The sequence below is a fragment of the Mustela erminea genome, chromosome 4, assembly GCF_009829155.1.
Source record: "Mustela erminea isolate mMusErm1 chromosome 4, mMusErm1.Pri, whole genome shotgun sequence".
Classification (NCBI taxonomy): Eukaryota; Metazoa; Chordata; class Mammalia; order Carnivora; family Mustelidae; genus Mustela; species Mustela erminea.
Genome location: NC_045617.1, coordinates 121,069,781 through 121,094,481, shown reverse-complemented (window position 1 = coordinate 121,094,481; position 24,701 = coordinate 121,069,781). Strand labels below are relative to the sequence as shown.

Here is a 24,701-nt window from a genome sequence, read left to right as displayed (position 1 = left end):
GATTATTTACCACATTGGTTAGGCTACTTCTTAGGTAACTTATGATCTTTGGGTTTTGGTGCAAATGTAAATGGATTGATTCCTTGATTTATCTTTCTTATTTCTCATTGTTAGTGTGTATAAATGCTACTGACTTCTGTGCAATGATTATATATCCTGCCATTTTACTTTTTAATTTATTATTTTATTTATTTTCAGCATAACAGTATTCATTATTTTTGCACCACACCCAGGGCTCCATGCATTCCATGCCCTCTCTAATACACACCACCTGGTTCTCCCAACCACCCACCCTCCTGCCACTTCAAACCCTTCAGATTGTTTTTCAGAGTCCACAGTCTCTCATGGTTCACCTACCCTTCCAATTTCCCCCAACTCCCTTCTCCTTTCTAACTCCCCTTGTCCTCCATGCTATTTGTTATGCTCCACAAATAAGTGAAACCATATGATAATTGACTCTCTCTGCTTGACTGATTTCACTCAGCATAATCTCTTCCAGTCCCGTCCATGTTGCTACAAAAGTTGGGTATTCATCCTTTCTGATGGAGGCATAATACTCCATAGTGTATATGGACCACATCTTCCTTTTCCATTCGTCCATTGAATGGCAGCTTGGTTCTTTCCACAGTTTGGTGACTGTGGCCATTGCTGCTATAAACTTTGGGGTATAGATGGCCCTTCTTTTCACTACATCTGTATCTTTGGGGTAAATACCCAGGAGTGCAATGGTAGGGTCATAGGGAAGTTCTATTTTTAATTTCTTGAGGAATCTCCACACTGTTCTCCAAAGAGGCTGCACCAACTTGCATTCCCACCAACAGTGTAAGAGGGTTCCCCTTTCTCCACATCCCCTCCAACACGAGTTGTTTCCTGTTTTGTTAATTTTGGCCATTCTAACTGGTATAAGGTGATATCTCAAAGAGGTTTTAATTTGAGTCTCCCTGAAAGCTAGTGATGATGAACATTTTTTCATGTGTCTGATACCATTTGTATGTCTTGATTGGAGAAGTGTCTGTTCCTATCTTCTGCCCATTTTTTGATATGATTGTCTGTTTTGTGTGTGTTGAGTTTGAGGAGTTCTTTATAGATCCTGGCTATCAACTTTTTGTCTGTATTGTCATTTGCAAATATCTTCTCCCAATCCGTGGGTTGCCTCTTTGTTTTGTTGACTGTTTCCTTTGCTAAACAGAAGCTTTTGATGTTTATGAAGTCCCAAAAGGTCATTTTTATTTTTGTTTCCTTTGCCTTTGGAGACATATCTTGAAAGAAGTTTCTGTGGCTGATATCGAAGAGATTACTGCCTATGTTCTCCTCTAGGAGTCTGATGGATTCCTGTCTCATGTTGAGGTCTTTTATCCATTTTGAGTTTATCTTTGTGTACGGTGTAAGAATGGTTGAGTTTCGTTCTTCTACATTTAGCTGTCCAGTTTTTCCAGCACCATTTTTTTTAAAGATTTTATTTATTTGACAGACAGAGATCACAAGTGGGCAGAGAGGCAGGCAGAGAGAGAGAGGAGGTGACCAGGCTCCTGGCTGAGTAGAGAGCCCAATGTGGGGTTTGGCCCCAGGACCCTGAGATCATGACCTGAGCTGAAAGCAGAGGCTTAACCCACTGAGCCACTCAAGTGTCCCCCAGCACCATTTATTGAAGAGACTGTCTTTTTTCCACTATATATTTTTTCCTGCTTTGTCGAAGATTATTTGACCATAGAGTTGATGGTCTATATCTGGGCTATGTGTCTATTTTCATGCCAGGACCATGATGTCTTTTGCTACAGCTTTGTAGTAAAGCTTGAAATCAGGTAACATGGTGCCCCCAGTTTTATTTTTTTTTTCAACATTTCCTTAGCTATTTGGGGTGTCTTCTGATTCCATACAAATTTTAGGATTATTTGCTCCAGCTCTTTAAAAAATACCGGTGGAATTTTGATCGGAATGGCATTAAAAATATAGATTGCTCTAGGCAGTATAGACATTTTAACAATGTTTATTCTTCCAATCCAAGAGCATGGCATGTATATATAAAGTATATATAAAGATGGTCTTCCATCTTTTTGTGTCTTCTTCAATTTCTTTCATGAGTGTTCTTTACCTCTTTGGTTAGGTTTATTCCCAGGTATCTTATGGTTCTTGGTGCTATAGTAAATGGAATCAATTCTCTAATTTCCCTTTCTGTATTTTGATTGTTAGTGTATAAGAAAACCACTGATTCCTGTACATTGACTTTGTATCCTGCCACGTTGCTGAATTGTTGTATGAGTTCTAGTAGTTTGGCGTGGAGTCTTTTGGGTTTTCCATATAAAGAATCATGTCATCTGTGAAGAGAGAGAGTTTGACTTCTTCACTGCGAATTTGGATACCTTTTATTTCTCTTTGTTTTCTGATTGCTGTCGTTAGGACTTCTAATACTATGTTGAACAAGAGTGGTGAGGGTGGGCATCCTTGTCGTGTTCCTGATCTCAACAGGAAGGCTGCAAGCTTTTTCCCATTGAGGCTATTTGTTGTGGGTCTTTCATAGATAGATTTGATGAAGTTCAGGAATGTTCCCTCTATCCCTATACTTTGAAGTGTTTTAATCAGGAATGGATGCTGGGTTTTGTCAAATGATTTTTCTGCATCAATTAAGAGTACCATGTGGTTTTTTTCTCTTCTCATATTATTTTTTTCTATCACATTGATTGATTTTCAAATGCTGAACCATCCTTGTAGCCCAGGGATGAATCTCACCTGAGGGTTTTGAAGGGGCGGGGGGTCGGAGGTTGGGGGAACCAGGTGGTGGTTATTAGAGAGGGCACGGATTGCATGGAGCACTGGGTGTGGTGTAAAAACAATGAATACTGTTATGCTGAAAAAAATAAATAAATTAAAAATAAAAAAGAACATACTATAGCAGCTATGTGCCAACTGGCAAGGAAATTGAAACAGTAATCAAAAATCTTTTGACAAACAAGAATCCAGGGCCAGATGACTCCAGGGGAATTCTACCAAACATATAAAGAAGAACTAATACCTACTCTTCTGAAGCTGTTTAAAAAAAGAAAAAGAAAAAGAAAAAGAGAAAGAAAAAGAAATGGAAAGACATTTCCCAATCATTCCATGAGACTAGGTATACCTTGATACCCAGAACCAGATAAAGATCCCACCATAAAAGAGAGTTACTGACAAATATCCCTGATAAACATAGATGCCAGAATTTTCACCAAGATATTACTCAATAGGATACAACAGTATATTAAAAGGATTATTCACCACGACCAAGTGGGATTGATTCCTGAGATGCAAGGGTGGTTCAAAGTTCACAAATCAATCAATGTGATATATCACATAAATAAAAGACAAGAACCATATGATCCTTTCAATTGATTCAGAAAAAGCATTTGATAAAATACAGCATTCTTTCTTCATTAAAACTCTTCCAAGTGTAAGGAGAGAGGGAACATACATCAGTATCATTAAAGTCATCTATGAAAAGCCCACAGCAAATATCATTCTCAATGGGAAGAAGCTGAGAGAGCTTTTCCCTTAAAGTCAGGAACATGGCAGGGATGCCCAGTCTCACTACTATTGTTCAACATAGTACTAGAAGTCCTAGCCTCAGTAATCAGACAACAAAAATAAATAAAAATCATTCACATTGGCAAAGAAGAAGTCAAACTTTCTCTCTTCCCAGATAGCATGGTACTTTATGTGGAAAACCCAAAAATCTCCAGCCCAAAATTGCTAGAACTCATACAGCAATTCAGCAACATGACAGGATACAAAATCAATGCACAGAAATCAGTTGCATTTCTATACATTAATAATGTGACTGAAGAAAGAGAACCACACACCATACTCAAAGATAAACTCCAAATGGATGAAAGACCCAAATGTGAAACAGGAATCCATGAAAATTTCTGAGAACAAAGGCAGTAACCATTCCAACCTTGGCCAGAGCAAAGTCTTGCAAGACATGTCTCTAAAGGCAAGAGAAACAAAAGTAAAAATGAACTATTGGGACACAAACTGAGGGTTGTGGAAGGGGAGGTTGGTGGGGGTATGGGGTAACTAGGTAATGGGCATTAAGGAGGACACATGATGTGATGAGCACTGAGTGTATATGCAACTGATGAATCATTGAACACTGCATCAGAAGTTAATGATGTACTATACGTTGGCTAATTGAATCCAAATTTTAACAAAATGCTTTCCCTGTGTTCAAAGAATTTTTTTTATCATTGTCTCATCATTTTCATTATTTTTGTTTTTTATTATATGGAAAGGATATTTTTGTTTTTCATGTTTCCACTTTTTATAGATATTTATATATATTTTCCACTTTTTCATTCCCTTAGACTGCCTTGTTGAAACACTGTTTGTCTAGTACCATGTTGTTTAGAGTCTATGTGTTTGTGTGTTTTCCAGTTTTTTTCTTGTGGTTGATTTCTAGTTACATACCATAGGGGTCAAGAACAATTGCATGGTATGCTTTCAATCTTTTTAAATTTACTGAGGCTTGTTTTATGCCCTAACATGTGATATACTCGAGATGTTCCATATACACTTGAAGAAAATATATATTCTGTTGTTTTGGGATGGAATGGTCTGTATACAACTGTGTTGTCCACATGGTCTCATTTCTTATCCAAAGACATGATTTCCTTATTGGTTTTCTGCACTGATGATCTATCCATTGATGTACTTTGGGGATAAAGCCCCCTACTCTTGCTGTGCCATATCATCTTGTCTCCTTATGTCCATTAATATTTGCTTTATGTATTTACGTGCTTCAGTGTTGGGTGCATAGATACTTAGAATTGTTTACCTACCTGTTGGATTTACCCCTTTGCATTATGTAATGTCTTTCTCTATTGCTAGTTACAGTCTTTGTTTTATAATTCTGTTTTTTCTGATATAAGCATTTCCTCTCTGGGTTGTTTTTGTTTTGTTTTGATTTTGTTTTTTTTTTTTTTTGGTTGTTTTTTTGCTTCCAAACGCATGCATCTACGTTTTCCATACCTTAGCTTTTACTTTGCATGTATCTCTACATCTGAGATGATCTCTTCTGGGCACCATATAGATAGGTCTTGCTTATTTATCCATTTTATACATTGTCATTTGATTAGAACATTTAGGGCCTTTACCTTTAATGTAATTATTGACATGAATGTCCTTATTGAAATTTTGTTATTTGTTGTCTGATTGTTTGTAATGTTCTGTTTCTGTCTCCTTATCTTCCTCACTTCCTTTGTGATTGTCAAGTTTCTGTAGTGTTGTTTGGCTTTCTCTTTTTTAAATTTTGTGTATCTACTACAGGTTTTAGGTTTGCCATTACCCTGAAGTTCTTACATAATATCTGCGTTATAGTGGTGTATATTAATCGGACATTTACTTTCGTCTAAACACATTCTTTACACATCCCTGGATGGCTCAGATGGTTAGGTGTCTGTCTTCAGCTCAGGTCTGATCCCAGGGTCCTGGGATCAAGCCATACACCCAGCTCCTTGCTCAGTGGCCTGCTTCTCTCTCTCCTTCTGCCTGCTGCTCCCCCTTCTTGTGCTCACTCTCTTTCTCTCCCTGTCAAATAAATAAATAAAAACTTTTAAAAATAAATACATTGTTTGAAAAAAAACCTCTCTTCCTTTTTCCTTATCTCTTCCATATTTTATGTACATGCTATCACATTTACATATTTTTTTGTATTTTACATCTTTTTACTCATAACTTACTTATGCAATTTCTGGCCACTCATTTTCCATTTCATTATTTATTTATTTATTATTTATTTATCTATTTATTTGACAGACAGAGATCACAAGTAGGCAGAGAGGCAGGCAGAGAGAGAGAGAGAGGAGAAAGCAGGTTCCCTGCGGAGCAGAGAGCCAGATGTGAGGCTTGATCCCAGGACCCTGGGACCATAACCTGAGCCAAAGGCAGAGGCTTTAACCCACTGATCCACACAGATGCCCCTCATTTTCCATTTTTAAAGGTCATTAACATTAATAAATAAATTAATTAATAAATTAACATTAACACTTATTGTAAGACTATTCTGGTGGTGATAAATTCCTTTAGCTTTTGTTTCTCTAGGAAGATGTTGATTTCTCTTTCAAATCAGAATGATAGTTTTGTCAAGTACATTCTTCTTGTTTGTAGCTCTTTCTCCTTTCAGCACTTTGCATATATCGTGCCACTCATTCTGGCTTGCAGAGAGCTTCATTTATTTTGACACTCTTAAGATGAAGGGTTCACTGGGTTATCTTCTACTGCGGGATAAAGTTTTTTCCTTGTCTGCTACCTGGAAAGATGTGGAATATGACAACACACACACACACACACACACACACACACACGATGGTATTCTTTTGGCCTTTCAAAATTTTCCTTCTTCCTCTATCCAGCATTACTCTAGCTGGTGGGCTGAGTTTTGCCCTGGCAGCCTGCTATGAGATGTCAAAGGGTACAGCGCGAATGTTCACCATCCTCGGAGCCCACACATCTGCCCCTCTGGTGAGCACAGCCCCTCTCAAGAGATTGTCATCCCATAACCGAAATATCAAAACATAGGTGCCCTGGGAATACCTTAAGGAACCCCCAGCATGCTGATGTCCACTCCGAGGTCAGCTGCACAGTGCATGTGACAGTGGTCACCTGTCCCAGCACCATCTGAGTAGGCAATCCACTCTAATTCTAATATCTTCTAATATCTAATCTCACTTTCAAGGAAAGTGAGGAGGCATCATTCCCACCAAAGCCCTAAGCTATATAAAGGCAAAGGACTCACACACAAGGAAAAAGACATTCTTATAGACACTTGGAGAATTTTTATGATACTCATTAATTAACAATGAGTAAATAAGAAATTAAAAGAAAAGCAATTACAGAGTAGACTCCTCTGGAAGTGCCGCTGTATAAGCGGTGGAGGCGTGTTTTCACGCAGGTGCGCATGCAGTTTCCCTAGAAACACGGGAAATCTGGTGCAGATGTGGTTACAGCCCGCACAGTGCTATCTTTTTCCTAGCAAGCTGTGGGCCTATCTGAGGGCCCTCTGGTGCGACACCATGGAAGTAGTTGAGGCCATGGCGGCTCAGCTAGAATCTCTGAAATTTAATGGCACTGGTTTGGGGGATGGCCAACCTCAGACGGTGCAGTCTCGTGGCTGTATACGTGCCCCAGGGTCACGGCCATTACTGCAGTCGCATGAGGTGTCCCCAGACACCAAACAGGCCATGGAGGTTCAGCCCGCCAAGGAGCAACCACCTGAATTCCCTCCACAGTCAAGGTCCAGACCTCCACCCAGAGGGAACTGCGTCACCGCCCCTGGGTAGTGTTGAGCTGGCAGGGATCGCAGACTCTCTACACACTTCTGACTCGGATTTGGACTTGAACAGTGAAACAGATTCAGGTAGTTCATGCGTCTCCTCATTCTCATCATCTTCCTCTTGTATATTACTTCCTCCACTGCTGTCATGCGGAGAAGATGACTGACGAAATGAGAAGGAAAACAAGAATTTTCTTCTTAAAACAAAAGATGAATTACTCCTTAATGAACTACCTTCTGTTGAAGAACTCACTATTATTCTGCCTGAAGATACTGATTTAAAGCCCCTTGGGATGGTTTTAAGTATTATTGAGCAATTGGTAATAATTCCATTTATGATTAACCTACCTCCAGTTAATGGAATTGTAATTTTTTTTTTCTGAGATTGTAATTTTTAAAAGCAATCGACAGGCAGCAGGTAAGATATTTGAGATATTTGAACCTGTTGCACATCCATTTATGTGTCATGGTTTAATTCTTTAGAGCACATCGAGAGAAAAGGTATGAAAATACAGGAAACTATGTATTTTGCTCCATCAGTGAAAGACTTCACTCAGTACATATTCACAGAAATGCCCAGAGTGTCTCAATCGCATTCTTCAGTCCCTGCGATGTCAGTGAATCATTTGCAGAGAGCAAGTGTGACCTGGAAGAATGCACTCATTCTCTCAAACTCATGTAGGTTAGGCCCATCCAAGGCCAAGGCTGAAATGGGCAAATCCTGGTGGGAGGGATGTGAGTGCCAAGTTATGGGAAAAGGCCTAGAGAACTGGCACTTTGGCCACTCACTTTGAAAGCATCAAGGGACAGAGGTCTGGGGCAGAAAAAACAAGGGAGACCCTGACCAACCCTGAGAGGCTGATTGGAATCAGCCTCTGTCAGAGTCTCTGTCAGAGAAGCTTATCTGCAGAGGCTGGACTATAGGCTGAAACCATGAGGCCAGGATCCTGCTCTCTGCTGACCTTCACCAAATAATCAGGCCCACCATTCATCAGGTGCCATTTCACTCTGAACGTTATGTACTTTATTTCAATAAATAATATACTCTGATCCTCAGAGGAGAGTCTTTCCTCATTTTAAATCTGAGTGACAGAAACACAACAATAGGAGAGCATCTGTCAAGGGTCATTTGGTTGTGTGGCCAAATCCTACAGGAGCCAGGTGCATCCCAGGCTCAGCTGAGCTCTAAACAGAGGGCATCAGATTGGGAGCACCAGCAATAGGAGTGCTTCAGAGATCAGACAGGCAGGAGAGGAGACAGAAATAATATTCGAACTTCTACTATAAAAAAGGGAACTTCTATTAGAAAGCTTTGAACTTAACTCTCAACATGTTGCTTGAATTTCTTTTTATAATCTGTATAATGTCTGTGCATATTTATTAGCTGCACATTGAAAATATATTCTGAAAGGTGTAGATTATCCAAAGAGTTCATTGTTCTGCTTATGTTTCTCCAGTATTCCCAGCACCATTTCTTGAAGGGACTATCATTTTCACTGGGTGTTCTTGGTTTTCTTACTTATTATTGGTTGACCACATGTGTTGGGATTTAATTCTGGGCTCTCTATTCTGTTTTATTGGTTCATGTGTTGCTTTTTGTGCCATTACCTTGTTGGATTCTGTTACTATTGCCTTGAGGTATGGTTTGAAATGAGGAAGTGTGCTACGTCCAGCGTTGCTCTCTTTTTGCAGGATTCCTTTGGCTATTTGGAGTCTCCTATGCTTCCACACAAATTTCAGAATGATTTCTTCTATTTCCAGAAAAAACACCTTTGGTATTTTGATTGAGATCAGATTGACTCTGTAATGGCTTTGTGTAATATAGTTATTTCAAAAGTATTAATTCTTCAAATCATAAACATGGATGTGTTTCCATTTGTTTGTGTCTTCAACTTCTTTCAGCAAAGTCTTGTAGTTTTCATTGTACAGGTAGGTCCTTCACTTCCCTGGTGTCTTATATTCCTATTTTGTTGCTTTTGATGCTGTTTTCATATTCTGATGCTTCACCATTAGCATACAAGGATGCCACTGATTTTTTTAAGTCAATTTGTAATATGTCACTTTATGGAATCATTGATTACTTTCAACAGATTTTTTTTATTGACTCTTCAGATTTTTCTGGATGTAAGATGATATTTGCAAAGAGTGACATTTTCACTTCTACCTTCCTAATATGGAAGGCTTTTATTTCTTTCTCTTACCTAATTGCTCCAGCTAGGACTTCCGCTACTATATTAAATAGAGGTGGTGAGAGTGTCCTTCCTTGGTATGTTCCTGTTCTTAGAGGAAATGCTTTCAATTTTTTTTCATTGAGTAGGATGTTTGCTGTGGGTTTCCTGTAGGTGGCCTTTATTATGTAGAGGTATGCTCCTTCTATATCCAATCTATTAAGACTTTTATCATAAAAGAATGGCATATTTTGTCTAATTTTGGGGCAACTTTTGAGATGATCATGTGATTTTTACCTTTCTTTTTCTTGGTGTATTGAATTACACTTATTGATCTTTGTAGGTTCAACTAAACTTGCATCATACAGATAAATCCCATTTAGCCATGGTGTCTAATTTTTTAATGTGTTAACTCAGTTTGATAACACTTTGCTGAGAATTTTTCCATCTGTATTCATCAAGGATACTGGTTTATTGCTTTTTTCTTGTGATGGTATCCTTATCTGGTTTGCTGTCAAAATAATACTGCCCTTGGTGAATGAATTTGAAATTGTTGCCTCTTCCTTAACATTCTGGAAGAGTTTGAGGAGTATTGGTATTAATTTTCCACTGCATGTTCATTAAAATTCCCTAGTGGAGCCATTTGACCATAAGGGTTTTTTTTTGGGAGTTTTGGGGTTTTTGTTTTGTTTTTAAATTTTACCATTTTTAATAAACATATAATGTATTATTAGCCCCAGGGGTACAGGTCTGCGAATCACCATGTTGATACACTTCACAGCACTCACCATATCACATATCCTTTCTGATGTCCATAACCCGACCACCCTCTCCCTACCCCCCTACCCCCAGTCACCCTCAGTTTGTTTTGTGGCAGTAAGAATCTCTTATGGTTTGTCTCCCTCCCAATCCCATCTTGTTTCATTTATTCTTTTCTTACCCCTCAAGCCCCCCACATTTCATCTCCACTTCTCCATATCTGGGAGAGCATATGATAGTTATTTTTCTCTGATTGACTTATTTCGCTAAGCATAAAACCCTCTAGTTCCACCACATCGTTGCAAATGGCAAGATTTCATTTTTCTTTGATGGCTGCATAGTATTACATTGTGTATATATACCACACCTTCTTGATCCATTCATCTGTTGATGGACATCTAGGTTCTTTCCATAGTTTGGCTACTGGGGACATTGCTGCTATAAACATTTGCGTGCACGTGCCCCTTCAGATCACTACATTTGTACACTTAGGGTAAATACCCAGTTGTGCAATTGCTGGGTCGTAAGGTAGCTCTATTTTCAACTTTTTGAGGAACCCCCATGCTGTTTTCCAGAGTGGTTGCACCAGCTTGCACTCTCATTAACAGTGTAGGAGGGTTCCCCTTTCTCCACATCCTCTCCAGCATCTGCCAGGCACTCCAGCCAGGGCTGTCACAATCTCATTACAATAACCTGGGGAGGACTCTCCTGGGAGGATGATGTTGGGCCCTGAGCCATGGCAGGAACAGAGGGTCAAGTTCTGGTGGTTGAGGGCATGGGGGTCCTGTAGGTCTCTAATTAGCCCCTTGTCCCCTAAAAATAAAGGCCCCTCAGAAAAGCTGGAGGGTCCAACACCAGGCTGGTTGATGGGCTTCCATGCTAAACCATTCCTGCTGCTGAGACAGAGTTTGTGCTTGCCAGGGGACAAACAAATCAGAGCAGCAGTCATCAAAGAACATGCTGTGAGGAAACAGTTTTCCCAGGCTGAAGTCCTTCACTGGCTGATGGTAAAATGCTTGCTCATGCCCATTAAGCTGGGTGGGTATAGTGTCCCACAGTGTGGTGGGCTTCCCAGGTTCTGCCCACCTGAATGTGCTTTGAGCAGGCCTGAGAGGACATCACTGGATGGAATAGAGGCTTTGGGGTAGGAGGCTGGGTGGGCAGACCAAATTTGGGGGGCTGTATGGGTATGGAGGCAGCCTCTTGTCAGTGGAAAATGTCCTGATATCCAGGGGACACCCTGAATGATGCAGGACAAGGCAAATGACATTGTTAAAAACATTTTGGGCAGCTGCTCTTGGGTGTCAGCTGGGCCCTTGGGCAACCTCAGGCAGCTGAGGGGCACATGGTAGTTGCAGGAAGGGATTCCAGGTGAAGAAGTTGGGCAGGGGGTACCCAGCACAGGAGAGGAAACAGAGGGGGAGGAATTGGAGGATGCAAGAACCAGAGCACTGAGTGATGAGGGAGGAGGCTGACAGTGAGGGGTAGCTATCAGAGCCTTGAACATGGAGGTGGGGAATGCTTCAAGAAGCCTAGAGGTGCAGATTGCTCAGGGAAGACCACAGGATGGGTAGCTGAGCAGGGAGTAAAGTCCCGTCTCATCATAGCCCAAGCTTGTTCCAGACACTGGCTCCCACTGATCCTGAGGTGGATCATGCTGTGTCTTAATTTGGAGGTACTGATACCCTCCCTCAAGCTGAGACAGACTGTCTCCTCAGTGCCTGGGGGATGGGAAGTGCCAGGGGAAAGTGCAGGTTTGTGAGATCAGGTAAGGAGCTTTCTATGTTTGTGGCTGATGGAAGGACAGGCACATTGCCAGGCTGGTCAGAGAGCACATGGTGCTGATTAACATCAGTTAAATGTTAGTTGCAGGGAGTTCACAGGACTAAGATCAGGAAGAACATAAGAACAGCTTCCAAGCATGGCATGGCTTCAACAATTCTTTGTCCTCTAACAAGTTATCTTCAATAACAGGGGCTTTGGAGTGCACTTTGCCATTCAGAAAACCTCCATGGTGGCCATGCAGGATGCTAGGAGAGGTGGGTCCTGGATAAGTGTCCTGAGGGCTGGGGTTCCTCACGCTGGTGTGAAGGCAGAGTCAGTGTTTGTCCTATTCAGTCAGATGGTAGTAGAAAGCCCTGCCCCTTCTCTGCAGGGACAGTGTCCCAGGGCACATCCTCTATCAGCTGGGCTCTGGGGGAAGAGACAAATAGGCAGGACCATAGGGAGAGCTGTCTTTCTATCAGGGATTAGCGATGGAGTGGGGATGCCATTTTTCTGGAATCTCTCTGTAACTGTTCCAAAGCTCCTGGTGCCCAGGGCTCCACAATGAATACAGAGGCAAGTTGAGGGGACTCTTGGAACTCAGCCAGGTCAGAGCTAATCTGGTTATCAGTGGGCAGAGAACAGCCATAAGGAGAGTTCCTTGTGTATGCCAGTTGCAATCTGGGGGCCTTTAGGCCCCATGTGTTCCTCAACCCCAGGCTCTCTGGTGTCTGTGCCTCCCCTACAAGCCTGTCTTCCTGTCCTTCAGCCTCCACCTGTGCCTCTCAGGTGACTACACTGGTCTTTTCAGGTTGTCTACATCTTCCTAAGTCTGTCTTGGTCAGTTGTGTGTTTCTAGGAATGGACCCATTTCCTTTAGATATATAATTTGTTGGTATGCAATTATTCATAGTCTTTCAGATTCTTTCATGATTTCATATTCCTGTCCTATCCATTATAATAACCCTCTTTTATTTCTTCTTTTTTTTTTTATATTTGTCACCGTACATTACTATGTCTCTTTTATTTTCTTAGACAACCTAACTTTTTGCCAGTTTGTGTTCAGGATCATCTAGAACCAGCTTTTAGTTTCATTGATCCTTTCTATTGTTTTTCTGGTCTCTATTTCATTTAATTCTGCTCTGATTTTTATTATTTCTTTCCTTTTGTTAACTTTGGGCTTAATTTGTTCCTCTTTTTCTAGTTCATTGAGGTGTAAATGTAGATTATTTATTTCAGATCTTTCTAATTTTTTTTTGCTCTAAACTTCCTTTCTGCACTGCTTTTACTGCAACCCACAAAATTTGATATATTGTATTTTCATTTTCACTTGCTTGAAACCATCATTTATTTCCCTTTTGATTTCCTCTTTGACCTACTGATTGTGTTACAAACTCAGACAAGTTGAGCACCCAATCCTAGTAAGCCAATGTCTGAGACGTGGTTTTGAGGTAAAGAAAGTTTCATTATCACAGGAAAAGAAAGCCCAGTGAGAAGGCTGGCTATCATTCCAAAGGCTGCATTGCTCTCTGGAGGAAAAGAGACAGCCACTGCTTGTTTGAGGAAGGAGGTGAATGTGTGAGAGGAGGATGGGATTTCTGGAAACCTTGAGATGGTGAGCCTTGAAACAATCTGAAGCTCTATATTGTTCTGGAAATTAAGACACCCCATTCAGGACCTGGAATGATCAGGTATGGCAGATAATTTTGAGACAAATGTTTCTTTCCACTCCCCATTAGGTTCCTGTAATCAGTGGGTAAACAGGGAGTAGGGGTAAAAAGCAAAGTAAATGATTAATCATGCATGATGTTAAGAGATGCAAAAATGGAATTGAGGGGGTAATGAGATGGAGGGGAAGTAGGAGGAGGCGCCTTTTCAACCTGTACCCTAAAGTGAGCTGATTACCTACCAAAGAACTCCAATCACCCATGAAATCAGCCTGAGATCAGAATTTTACACATCTGGATCTCCACAGGGGCAGAAGATGCCAGTGGGCAGGTAAAGCGGGGTGGAAATGGCGGACTGATATCAGAAGATAAACAAAAGGGGGAGGGAGCCACAAGAGGTGACCAGTTGGAAAGTAATACCCCTGATACAAGCAAGAGTGCCCTGCATCTGGGGACCAGCATTAACTTGGATACTGGTTGAAAGCACTCCAAAAAGCAAAGGATCGTGGCGGGAGGATTGTGGAAATCGGGGTGGCTAGGGACAGGGACTTAAGTCCCCGGTCCCAGGACAGCCTCCCCTGGCGCTGAGGCAGAGAGAGTGCGGTGGAGAAACCAGGTCCCTGAGCCACCAGCGCACACGAGATTGTGCGGGGGTCTGCTCCTGTGAGGTGATGGGAGCCACACCAGACAGCAGAATTCATGAGCCCTGCTACAGAGCCTGAGATGTGTGCACCCCTCATCCTCCCCTGAGAGAGGTATAAAGGCCCAGCTGGTGCTCTTTGACCTGCGCCATTGTTTCTGAGCCTAAGACACGTGCCCCAAACTCTCCCCTGAGAGAGGTGCACAAAGGCCCCACCTGGTGCTGTCGGTCCTGAGCCATTCTCAGAGCCTGAGACCTGTGTGCGACTCACAGCCTCCCTTGAAAGAGGTGCGTGCAAGCCAGGCGCTTGTACACGCAGAAAGACCAGGCACTCCTGGGCCAGCAGGAAAATCTGTGTGTGATCTTGGAACCTCTCTGTCCGTCTGGAGCTGCCAAGACAGCCGCCGCTACAGTGGTTTTTGGGTACAAGCAGAAGATACCGTGTCCCCAGCGACCGCGACTAGGAACTTGCTCTGCCAGCGGCCAGTGGAAAATTTATATGGGCTCTGCAACACCCACAGAAGAACAGACTGAGGTTTCTCTCTAAGAGGAAGGTCAGGGTGCAGTTTGCTTTCCTCTAAACCTACAAAAACCATTAAAAGCGGTCAAGGCAAGAGGAAAAAAAAAAAAAAAAGTGAAAGAACATAAACCTCCAGAGTAAAAGCCTGAAAAAAACAGTTTCCTCTTAGCCCATGCCCTTGAGGGGGACTGGAGGACTTAACTCAGGGAACATCATTGACTGAAAACCCACGTGGCAGGCCTCTCCCCCACAAAACCAACCAGGAAAGGAAAAAAAAAAAAAAAAAAGACTACAAGAGAACCAACACCACTACTTCATAGGACAACTTTTATTTTTAATTTGTTCTCACTATTCTGGCTCATTTTTTTAATATAGATAAATTTCTAACCTATTTACCATCACAGTGAGCTGTCCAGTACATCAAATTCCATAATAATCTTCTGACCTGAACTTTTTGATACATACACATGTGGTTTTTTTTTTTTTTTGCATTTCTATTTTTTGAATTTTTGTTAAATTTTAGTTTAGTTTAGTCTAGTTTATTCCTTTTTTATTTTTATTTTATAATATTCATATAGAGTTAAACTTCAAAGTAATCCCCTTTCCCCAATCAATACTACCCCTATAGGTAATATACTACCACTATAGGTAAACCAATTTTTAATCCCCCTTTATCTTAGGAAAGTTGAGTCATTTAACAAAGATATCAAGATACATCCAGGAATAATCCAACCAACCTTCCTCGCCCACACTGAGAATTTATAACCACTCTCCCAACTTTTTCTTCCACCACTGGTTCTGTGTTTTTGTGTTTGTCCTGATAGTATATGAATCTTACACTTGGGGTTCTTTTTGATGAGGTTCTTCCTTTATTTGCATATATATATATTTTTTCCTCTTGTCATATACTTTTATCAGTCTTTTTATTTGTCTGTTTTTGTTTGTCTACTTCATAAATCTTATATTGGGGTCCATTTGGGCTGAGCCATCTCTTTTATCTTCCCTTTCTTTCCTCTCTCCATCTCTTTTTTTTCTTCTTTTCTTTTTTCTCTCATTTGGGTGGGGAATCCTGATTGCTCAGAAGCGTTCCAGGGTGCACCCTGATTGCACCAGGGTCGATACATCCAGTTACATCTGTTCAGTCATCTCTCACCAAAATGACAATGAGAGGAATGCCCAACAGAAGAAAAATACAGAGGATGGACCTTCTGCAACAGAGCTAATGGCTATCAACATAGACAATATGTCGGGAAGAGAATTCAGGCTAACAATTATCCAGGCAATAGCTAGGTTGGAGAAAGCCATGAATGACCAAATGGAATTGATTAGGGCCAAGCTGAGAGCAACGAGAGATGATGTTCACAATGTTAGGGTGGAGCTTAAAGCTACCAGGGCTGAGGTTCACAATGCTCTCAATGAGTTCCAATCTAATCTAAATTCTCTCAAAGCTAGAGTAACTGAGACAGAAGATAGAATTAGTGATCTGGAGAACAAACAGATTGAGAGAAAGGATCAGGAGGAAACCTGGAACAAACAGCTTAGAAACCATGAAAACAGAATCAGGGAAATAAATGATGCCATGAAACATTCCAACAACATAATTATTGGAATCCCTGAAGGGGAGGAGAAAGAAAGAAGTCTAGAAGATATAGTGGAACAAGTTCTTCATGAAAATTTTTCCAGTCTTGCGAAAGGAATCAGCATTCATGTACTAGAGGCTGCATGGTCTCCACCCAAGATTATACATTGCAAAAAAACATCAAGGCACCTGATAGTCAAGTTGAGAAATCAGAATTGTAGATGTAATCTCTTGAAAGCCGCTAGTACAAAGAAGCTCCTTACATACAGAGGAAAGCCCATCAGAATAATGTCAGACCTGTTCACAGAGACCTGGTAAGCCAGAAAAAGCTGGCAAGATAGATTCAGGGCACTAAATTTGAAGAACATGCAGCCAAGAACATCCAGCTAGACTGACAATCAAAATGGATAGAGAGATAAAGAGTTTCCAAGACCGGCAAGGCTTAAAAGACTATTCAACCACCAACCCAACACTGCAGGAAATATTAAGGGGGGTTCTATAAAAAAGGAAAATTCCTAAGAATAGTATTGAACAGAAATGTAGAAACAAGCTACAGAAAGAAAGACTTCAAAGGCAACACGATGTCAACCAAAACTTATCTATCAATAATCACTCTCAATGAGAATGGCCTAAATGCGCCCATAAAATGGCACAGGGTTTCAGATCGGATAAAACGACAAGACCCATCCATATGTTGTCTACAGAGACCCATTTTGAACCTATAGATACACCCAGAGTGAAAGTGAAGGGACGGAGAAGCATCTTTCATGCCAATGGGCCTCAAAGAAGGTTGGGGTAGCGGTTCTCAAATCAGATAAATTATATTTTAAACTAAAGACTGTAGTCAGAGATACAGAAGGACACTACATCATTCTTTTTTTAATTTATTTTTTATTTATTTTCAGCATAACAGTATTCATTATTTTTGCACCACACCCAGTGCTCCATACAATCCGTACCCTCTCTAACAATCACCACTTGGTTCCCCCAACCTCCCACCCACTGCCCTGTCAAACCCTCAGATTGTTTTTCAGAGTCCATAGTCCCTCATGGTTCACCTCCACTTCCAATTTTCCCCAACTCCCTTCTCCTCTCTAACTCCCCATGTCCTCCATGCTATTTGTTATGCTCCACAAATAAGTGAAACCATATGATAATTGACTCTCTCTGCTTGACTTATTTCACTCAGCATAATCTCTTCCAGTCCCGTCCATGTTGCTACAAAAGTTGGGTATTCGTCCTTTCTGATGGAGACATAATACTCCATAGTGTATATGGACCACATCTTCCTTTTCCATTCGTCCGTTGAAGGGCATCTTGGTTCTTTCCACACTTTGGTGACTGTGGCCATTGCTGCTATAAACATTGGGGTACAGATGGCCCTTCTTTTCACTACATCTGTATCTTTGAAGTAAATATCCAGGAGTGCAATTGCAGGGTCATAGGGAAGTTCTATTTTTAATTTCTTGAGGAATCTCCACACTGTTCTCCAAAGAGGCTGCACCAACTTGCATTCCCACCAACAGTCTAAGAGGGTTACCCTTTCTCCACATCCCCTCCAACACATGTTGTTTTCTGCCTTGTTCATTTTGGCCATTCTGCCTGGTATAAGGTGATATCTCAGTGTGGTTTTAATTTGAATCTCCCTGAGGGCTAGTGATGATGAACTTTTTTTCATGTGTCTGATCGCCATTTGTATGTCTTCATTGGAGAAGTGTCTGTTCATATCTTCTGCCCATTTCTTGATACGATTGTCTGTTTTGTGTATGTTGAGTTTCAAAAGTTCTTTATAGATCCTGGATATCAACCTTTTGTCTTTACTGTCATTTGCAAATATCTTCTCCCATTCCGTGGGTTGCCTCTTTGTTTTGTTGACTGTTTCCTTTGCTGTGCAGAAGCTTTTGATTTTGACGAAGTCCCAAATATTCATTTTCGCTTTTGTTTCCTTTGCCTTTGGAGACATATATTGAAAGAAGTTGCTTAAAGGGACTATCCGCTAAGGTGATCTAACAATTGTAAATATCTATGCCCCAATATGGGAGCAGCCAATTACATAAGAAAACTATTAATCAAGATAAAGAGTCATATTGCTATAAATACACTAATCGTAAGAGATCTTAACATGGCTTTCTCAGAAATAGACAGATCATTGAAGTAGAAAATCAATAAAGAAATAAGAGCATTTAATTACACATTGGACCAGATGGACCTCATAGATATATACAGAACATTCCACCCTAAAACAACAGAATACTCATTCTTCACAAGTGCACACAGAACCTTCTCAAGAATAGACCACATACTGGGTCACAAATCAGGACTCAATCGATTCCAAAAGACTTAGATTATTCCCTGCATAATCTCAGATGACAATGCTTTGAAACTGGAGCTCAATCACAAGGAAAAGTTCTGAAGGAATTCAGAACACCTGGAAGCTAAAGGCCACCTTGCTTAAGAATGCTTGGGTCAACCAGGAGATCAAAGAAGAACTGAAACAATTTATGGAAACCAATGATAGTGAAGACACTTGAGTCCAAAACCTATGGGATACAGCAAAGGCTGTCTTAAGGGGCAAATACATAGCCATCCAAGCCTCCCTCAAAAAAATGGAAAAATCCAGAACACAGCAGCTGTCTCTACACCTTAAAGAACTGGAGAATCAACAACAAATCAAACCAACTCCACCCATAAGAAGGGAAATCATCAAGATTAGAACTGAGATCAATGAGGTAGAAACCAGAGATACAGTAGAACGTATCAATGAAACTAGAGGCTGTTTTTTTGAAAGAATCAATAAGATCAATAAATCATTGGCCACACTAATCTGAAAGAAAAGAGAGAAAGCCCCAATTCATAAAATTATGAATGAAAAGGGAGAGATCACAACGAACACCAAGGAAGTAGAAAGAATCATCAGGAGTTATTATCAACAGTTATATGCCAATAAGCTTAGCAACCTAGATGAAATGGATGCATTCCTGGAAAACTATAAACTCCCAAAATGGAACCAAGAAGAAATGAACAACCTGAATAGACCAATACCTAGAAACGAGATTGAATTAGTGATCAAAAAACAAGAGCCCAGAACCTGATGGATTCCCTGCGGAATTCTACCAATCTTTCAAAGAAGAAATAACACCTATTCTCCCAAAGCTGTTTCAAGAAATTGAAGCAGAATAAAAATTTCCAGACTCTTTTGATGAAGCTAGCATTACCCTGATCCCCAAACCAGGCAAAGATCCTACCAAAAAGGAGAATTTCAGACCAATATTACTGATGAATATGGATGCTAAGATTCTCAACAAGATCCTAGAAAACAGGATCCAACTGCACATTAAAAAGATTATGCACCATGACCAGGTGGGATTCATCCCTGGGCAACAAGGATGGTTCAACATTTGCACATCAATCAATGTGATAGAACAAATTAATAAAAGAAGAGAGAAGAAACACATGGTCCTCTCAATGGATGCAGAAAAAGCATTTGACAAAATCCAGGATCCATTCTTGATTAAAACACTTCAAAGTATAGGGATAGAGGGACATTCCTGAACTTCATCAAATCTATCTATGAAAGACCCACAGAAAATATCAGCCTCAATGCAGCCTTCCCGTTGAGATTAGGAACACAAGGATGCCCACTCTCACCACTCTTGTTCAACATAGTATTAGAAGTCCTAGCGAGAGCAATCAGACAACAAAGAGAAATAAAAGGTATCCAAATTGGCAATGAAGAAGTCAAACTCTCTCTCTTCGCAGATGACATGATTCTTTATATGGAAAACCCAAAAGACTCCACCCCCACACTACTAGAACTCATACAACAATTCAGCAACGTGTCAGGATACAAAGTTAATGTACAGAAATCAGTTGCTTTCTTCTACACTAACAATGAAAATACAGAAAGAGAAATTAGAGAATTGATTCCATTTACGATAGCACCAAGAACCATAATATACCTGGGAATAAACCTAACCAAAAGGTAAAGGATCTATATTTGAGGAACTACAGAACACTCATGAAAGAAATTGAAGAAGACACAAAAAGATGGAAGACCATTCCATGCTCTTGGATCAGAAGAATAAACATTGTTAAGAGGTCTATACTGCATAGAGCAATCTATTCTTTTAATGCCATTCCGATCAAAATTCCACTGGTATTCTTCAAAGAGCTAGAGCAAATAATCCAAAAATTGGTATGGAAGAGACCCCAAATCTCTAAGGAAATGTTGAAAAACAAAAATAAAATTGGGGGCATCACGTTACCTGATTTTGAGCTTTACTACAAAGCTGTGATCACCAAGACAGCATGGTACTGGCATACAAACAGACACATAGACCAGTGGAACAGAGTAGAGAGCCCAGATATGGACCCTCAACTCTATGGGCAAAGAATCTTCGACAAAACAGGAAAAAATATACAGTGGAAAAAAGACAGTCTCTTCAATAAATTGTGCTGGGAAAATGGGCAGCTATATGGAGAAGAATGAAACTCGACCATTCTCTGACACCGTACACAAAGATAAACTCAAAATGGATAAAAGACCTCAATGTGAGACAGGAATCCATCAGAATCCTAGAGGAGAACATAGGCAGTAATCTCTTCAATATAGCCACAGCAACTTCTTTCAAGATATGTCTTCAAAGGCAAAGGAAGCAAAAGTGAAAATAAACTTTTGGGACTTCATAAAAATCAAAAGCTTCTGCACAGCAAAGGAAACACTCAACGAAACAAAGAGGCAACCCACGGATTGGGAGAAGATATTTGCAAATGACAGTACAGACAAAAGGTTGATATCCAGGATCTATAATGTACTCCTCAAACTCAACACACACAAAACAGACAATCATATGAAAAAATGGTCTGAACATATGAACAGACACTTCTCCAATGAAGACATACAAATGGCTATCAGACACATGAAAAAGTGTTCATCATCACTAGCCCTCAGGGAGATTCAAATTAATATTTAATTTATTTTTTATTTTTTTTTTTATTTCCAGCATAACAGTATTCATTATTTTTGCACCACACCCCGTGCTCCATGCAATCTGTGCCCTCTATAATACCCACCACCTGGTACCCCAACCTCCCACCCCCCGTCCCTTCAAAACCCTCAGATTGTTTTTCAGAGTCCATAGTCTCTCATGGTTCACCTCCCCTTCCAATTTCCCCCAACTCCCTTCTCCACTCTAAGTCCCCATGTCCTCCATGCTATTTGTTATGCTCCACAAATAAGTGAAACCATATGATAATTGACTCTCTCTGCTTGACTTATTTCACTCAGCATAATCTCTTCCAGTCCTGTCCATGTTGCTACAAAAGTTGGGTATTCATCCTTTCTGATGGAGGCATAATACTGTGAAGTGTGTATACCCACCATTCTTAACTGGCTCTCCTAATGGACACTGGTAGCTCTTGCAGGATTTCTTCATTTTTAAAAAAATGTATTTATTTTAATTTTTTAAATTTTTATAATTTTTTAAAATAAACATATAATATATTTTTATCCCCCGGGGTACAGATATGTGAATCGCTAGGTTTACACACTTCACAGCACTCACCATAGCACATACCCTCCCCAGTGTCCATAACCCCACCCCCCTTCCTCCCAACCCGCCTCCCCCCAGCAACCCTCAGTTTATTTTTTGAGATTAAGAGTCACTTCTGGTTTGTCTCCCTCCCAATTCCATCTTGTTTCATTTATTCTCCTCCTACCCCCTTAACCCCCCATGTTGTATCTCCACTTCCTCATATCAGGGAGATCATATGATAGTTGTCTTTCTCTGATTGACTTATTTCACTAAGCATGATACCCTCTAGTTCCAACCACATCATTGCAAATGGCAAGATTTCATTTCTTTTGATGGCTGCATAGTATTCCATTGCATATATATATACAACATCTTCTTTATCCATTCATCTGTTGATGGACATCTAGGTTCTTTCCATAGTTTGGCTATTGTGGACATTGCTGCTATAAACATTCGGGTGCACGTGCCCCTTTGGATCACTATGTTTGTATCTTTAGGGTAAATACCCAGTAGTGCAATTGCTGGGTCATAGGGCAGTTCTATTTTCAACATTTTGAGGAATCTCCATGCTGTTTTCCAGAGTGGTTGCACCAGCTTGCATTCCCACCACAGTGAGATATCACCTCACACCAGTCAGAATGTCTAAAATTAACAAGTCAGGAAATGACAGATGCTGGCAAGGATGTGGAGAAAGGGGAATCCTCCTACACTGTTGGATTTCTTTATTTTTTTAAGCTTGTTTTTCTTTTAAGTAATCTCTACATGCAACGTAGAGCTCCAGGTCACAACCCAAAGATCAAGAGTCAGATGCTCCACTAACTGAAGCAGACAGGCACCCCAGGGTTTCTTCACTTTAAAAAATAATAAAACCTTAGTTCTCTTCACTTCCACTTGAATCATTTCTAGATTCCACCTTTCAGACCATGTATTCTCCCTTCCACCTGATCTGCTCTATTTCCAATGTTTCTAATGCATTCTTCATCTCATTTACTGAGTTCAGCTCTGGAATTTCAATTTGGTGCTTTTTGAGAAATTCGGTCTCTTGAATAAAGTACTCCTTCTGTCCATTAATTTTATTATTGAGTTCATTGAATTGCTGATTCTCTTGTATCTTATTGAATTCTGTTCTGACCATTATTTTGAATTCTTTATTACTTAGATCACAGTCTTCTGTAAATGTAGGTCTGGTGGCTGGAGAACTGTCATTTCTTTTTAGCAAAGCCATATTACCATGATTTTTCATGCTCTTTAATGAGATTTTCCTCTGCCAAATAGTTTGAAGTAGCCAACACCTTTTGTATGTAGGCAATAATTTGTTAACTATGATTCTAACAGTTCATGGGTGGGAGGTTAGAGGCCCTTCTTTAGTATTACAGCAGGTGACAGAAGAGCACAAGCTTTTGCTTTCTCTTACCATAGTAGCCCTGGTGGCTGTATAGACAAGGCTCAAAGGAAAAAAAAAAAAAAAAAGGAGGAGACTGGAAACTCTACGAGGGGCCAGTATGTACTAAGTCCCTTGAGTTTGGGGCATGCTTAACTCTCCAGAAGGAGGATCCTCAAGTTCATGAGTCCCACGGAGCTGGGAGCTCTCTTGCTTAACTCTCAGGGCAGACAGTGAAAAAAGTGTTTCTTCTTGTCTGCCTCCTTCCTTCCTTTGCCTTTTCCTTCCCCACTGTCCCCTCCTGGTCACAGATGTCCTACCTCAGAGGATCCTGCTCTGTGGCTTCACAATTATGGGGTCCTCCAGTCACAGCCCAAAGGGACAAGTAGACTTTTCACTCACCTTCTTGACCCACCACCTTTTTGACCACCCCCACCTTCTTGACCCCAGGAATCACAGGTGAGCATTATCACCACTGTAAAGGCCAGGGCAACAGGCCCCACCAAGCTGCCTGGGCTCTGGTTTCCCTGAAGACCAATCCACACCCTCTCAGATGTAAACATGGATGGATCTCATTAGTGTCTCGTGTGCTGTCCAGAAGAACCTTTGTTGGGATTTGGAATCCTACTAGTTGTAAACAGAAAGGGGGAGACAAAAGGAAGGACTTATTCTGCCATGATGCTGACCTCACTTATCCCAGGAATGATGGTTTAACCATTTTTTCTTGAATTACATGGGCAGCTGGTCCACTAGTTTCAAAAGATTTCTCTTTTTTGTGAGGATAATTCCTATCACATCCATACCTTCCTTTCCTCTCCATTTCAAAGGAAACATACCCATAGCCCATCTAAAAGGAATCCAGTGTCATAAAGCTACAAGGTAGACTTAAGAGGAGATGAACATGTCAGATAATATATTAACACACAGAGTATTTAAAAAATATACAAAGATCCCAAAGAGTATATTTATGACTTTATTGTTGGGATAAATATTTTGATAAATTTGAAAATTCCTCAACCACCCTTTCCCACGTCCTGTTAGCAGTGCAATGCCCTTGCCCAACAAGGGCAACAGTTCAGCTTAGATGTTTGTATCACACAGTGTCTGATCAGGAGGCAGAAAACACATCACTCTAACAGGGAGAATCTGATATAAAGAATTATTAAGAAAGACATATTTAATTATGAAAAAGATAAAAGAAAGCTCTATGGAAACCAGAAGTAGAAGATATAGGAAGCAGACTTTACCTCTAGAGCTGAGGTAGAGCATCCAAAAGACGGAATACATTTGAAAGAATAAGACTGACATTCTGTTTATTGGACAAGGTGGTAGCAGAGTCCCCAGGAAGGAAAGAAATTCACCAAGACACTGCAGACCAAGCCTGTTGGG

At 40.6% G+C, this 24,701-nt stretch overlaps 2 pseudogenes; one reads left to right on the top strand and one right to left on the bottom strand.

The window, feature by feature from the left end:
- The first annotated feature begins 6,129 nt into the window (after positions 1-6,129).
- LOC116588972 lies at positions 6,130-9,064 on the top strand (annotated as a pseudogene).
- A 1,751-nt stretch (positions 9,065-10,815) lies between these two features.
- On the bottom strand, positions 10,816-14,538 carry LOC116589407 (annotated as a pseudogene).
- Between the last annotated feature and the right edge of the window lie 10,163 nt (positions 14,539-24,701).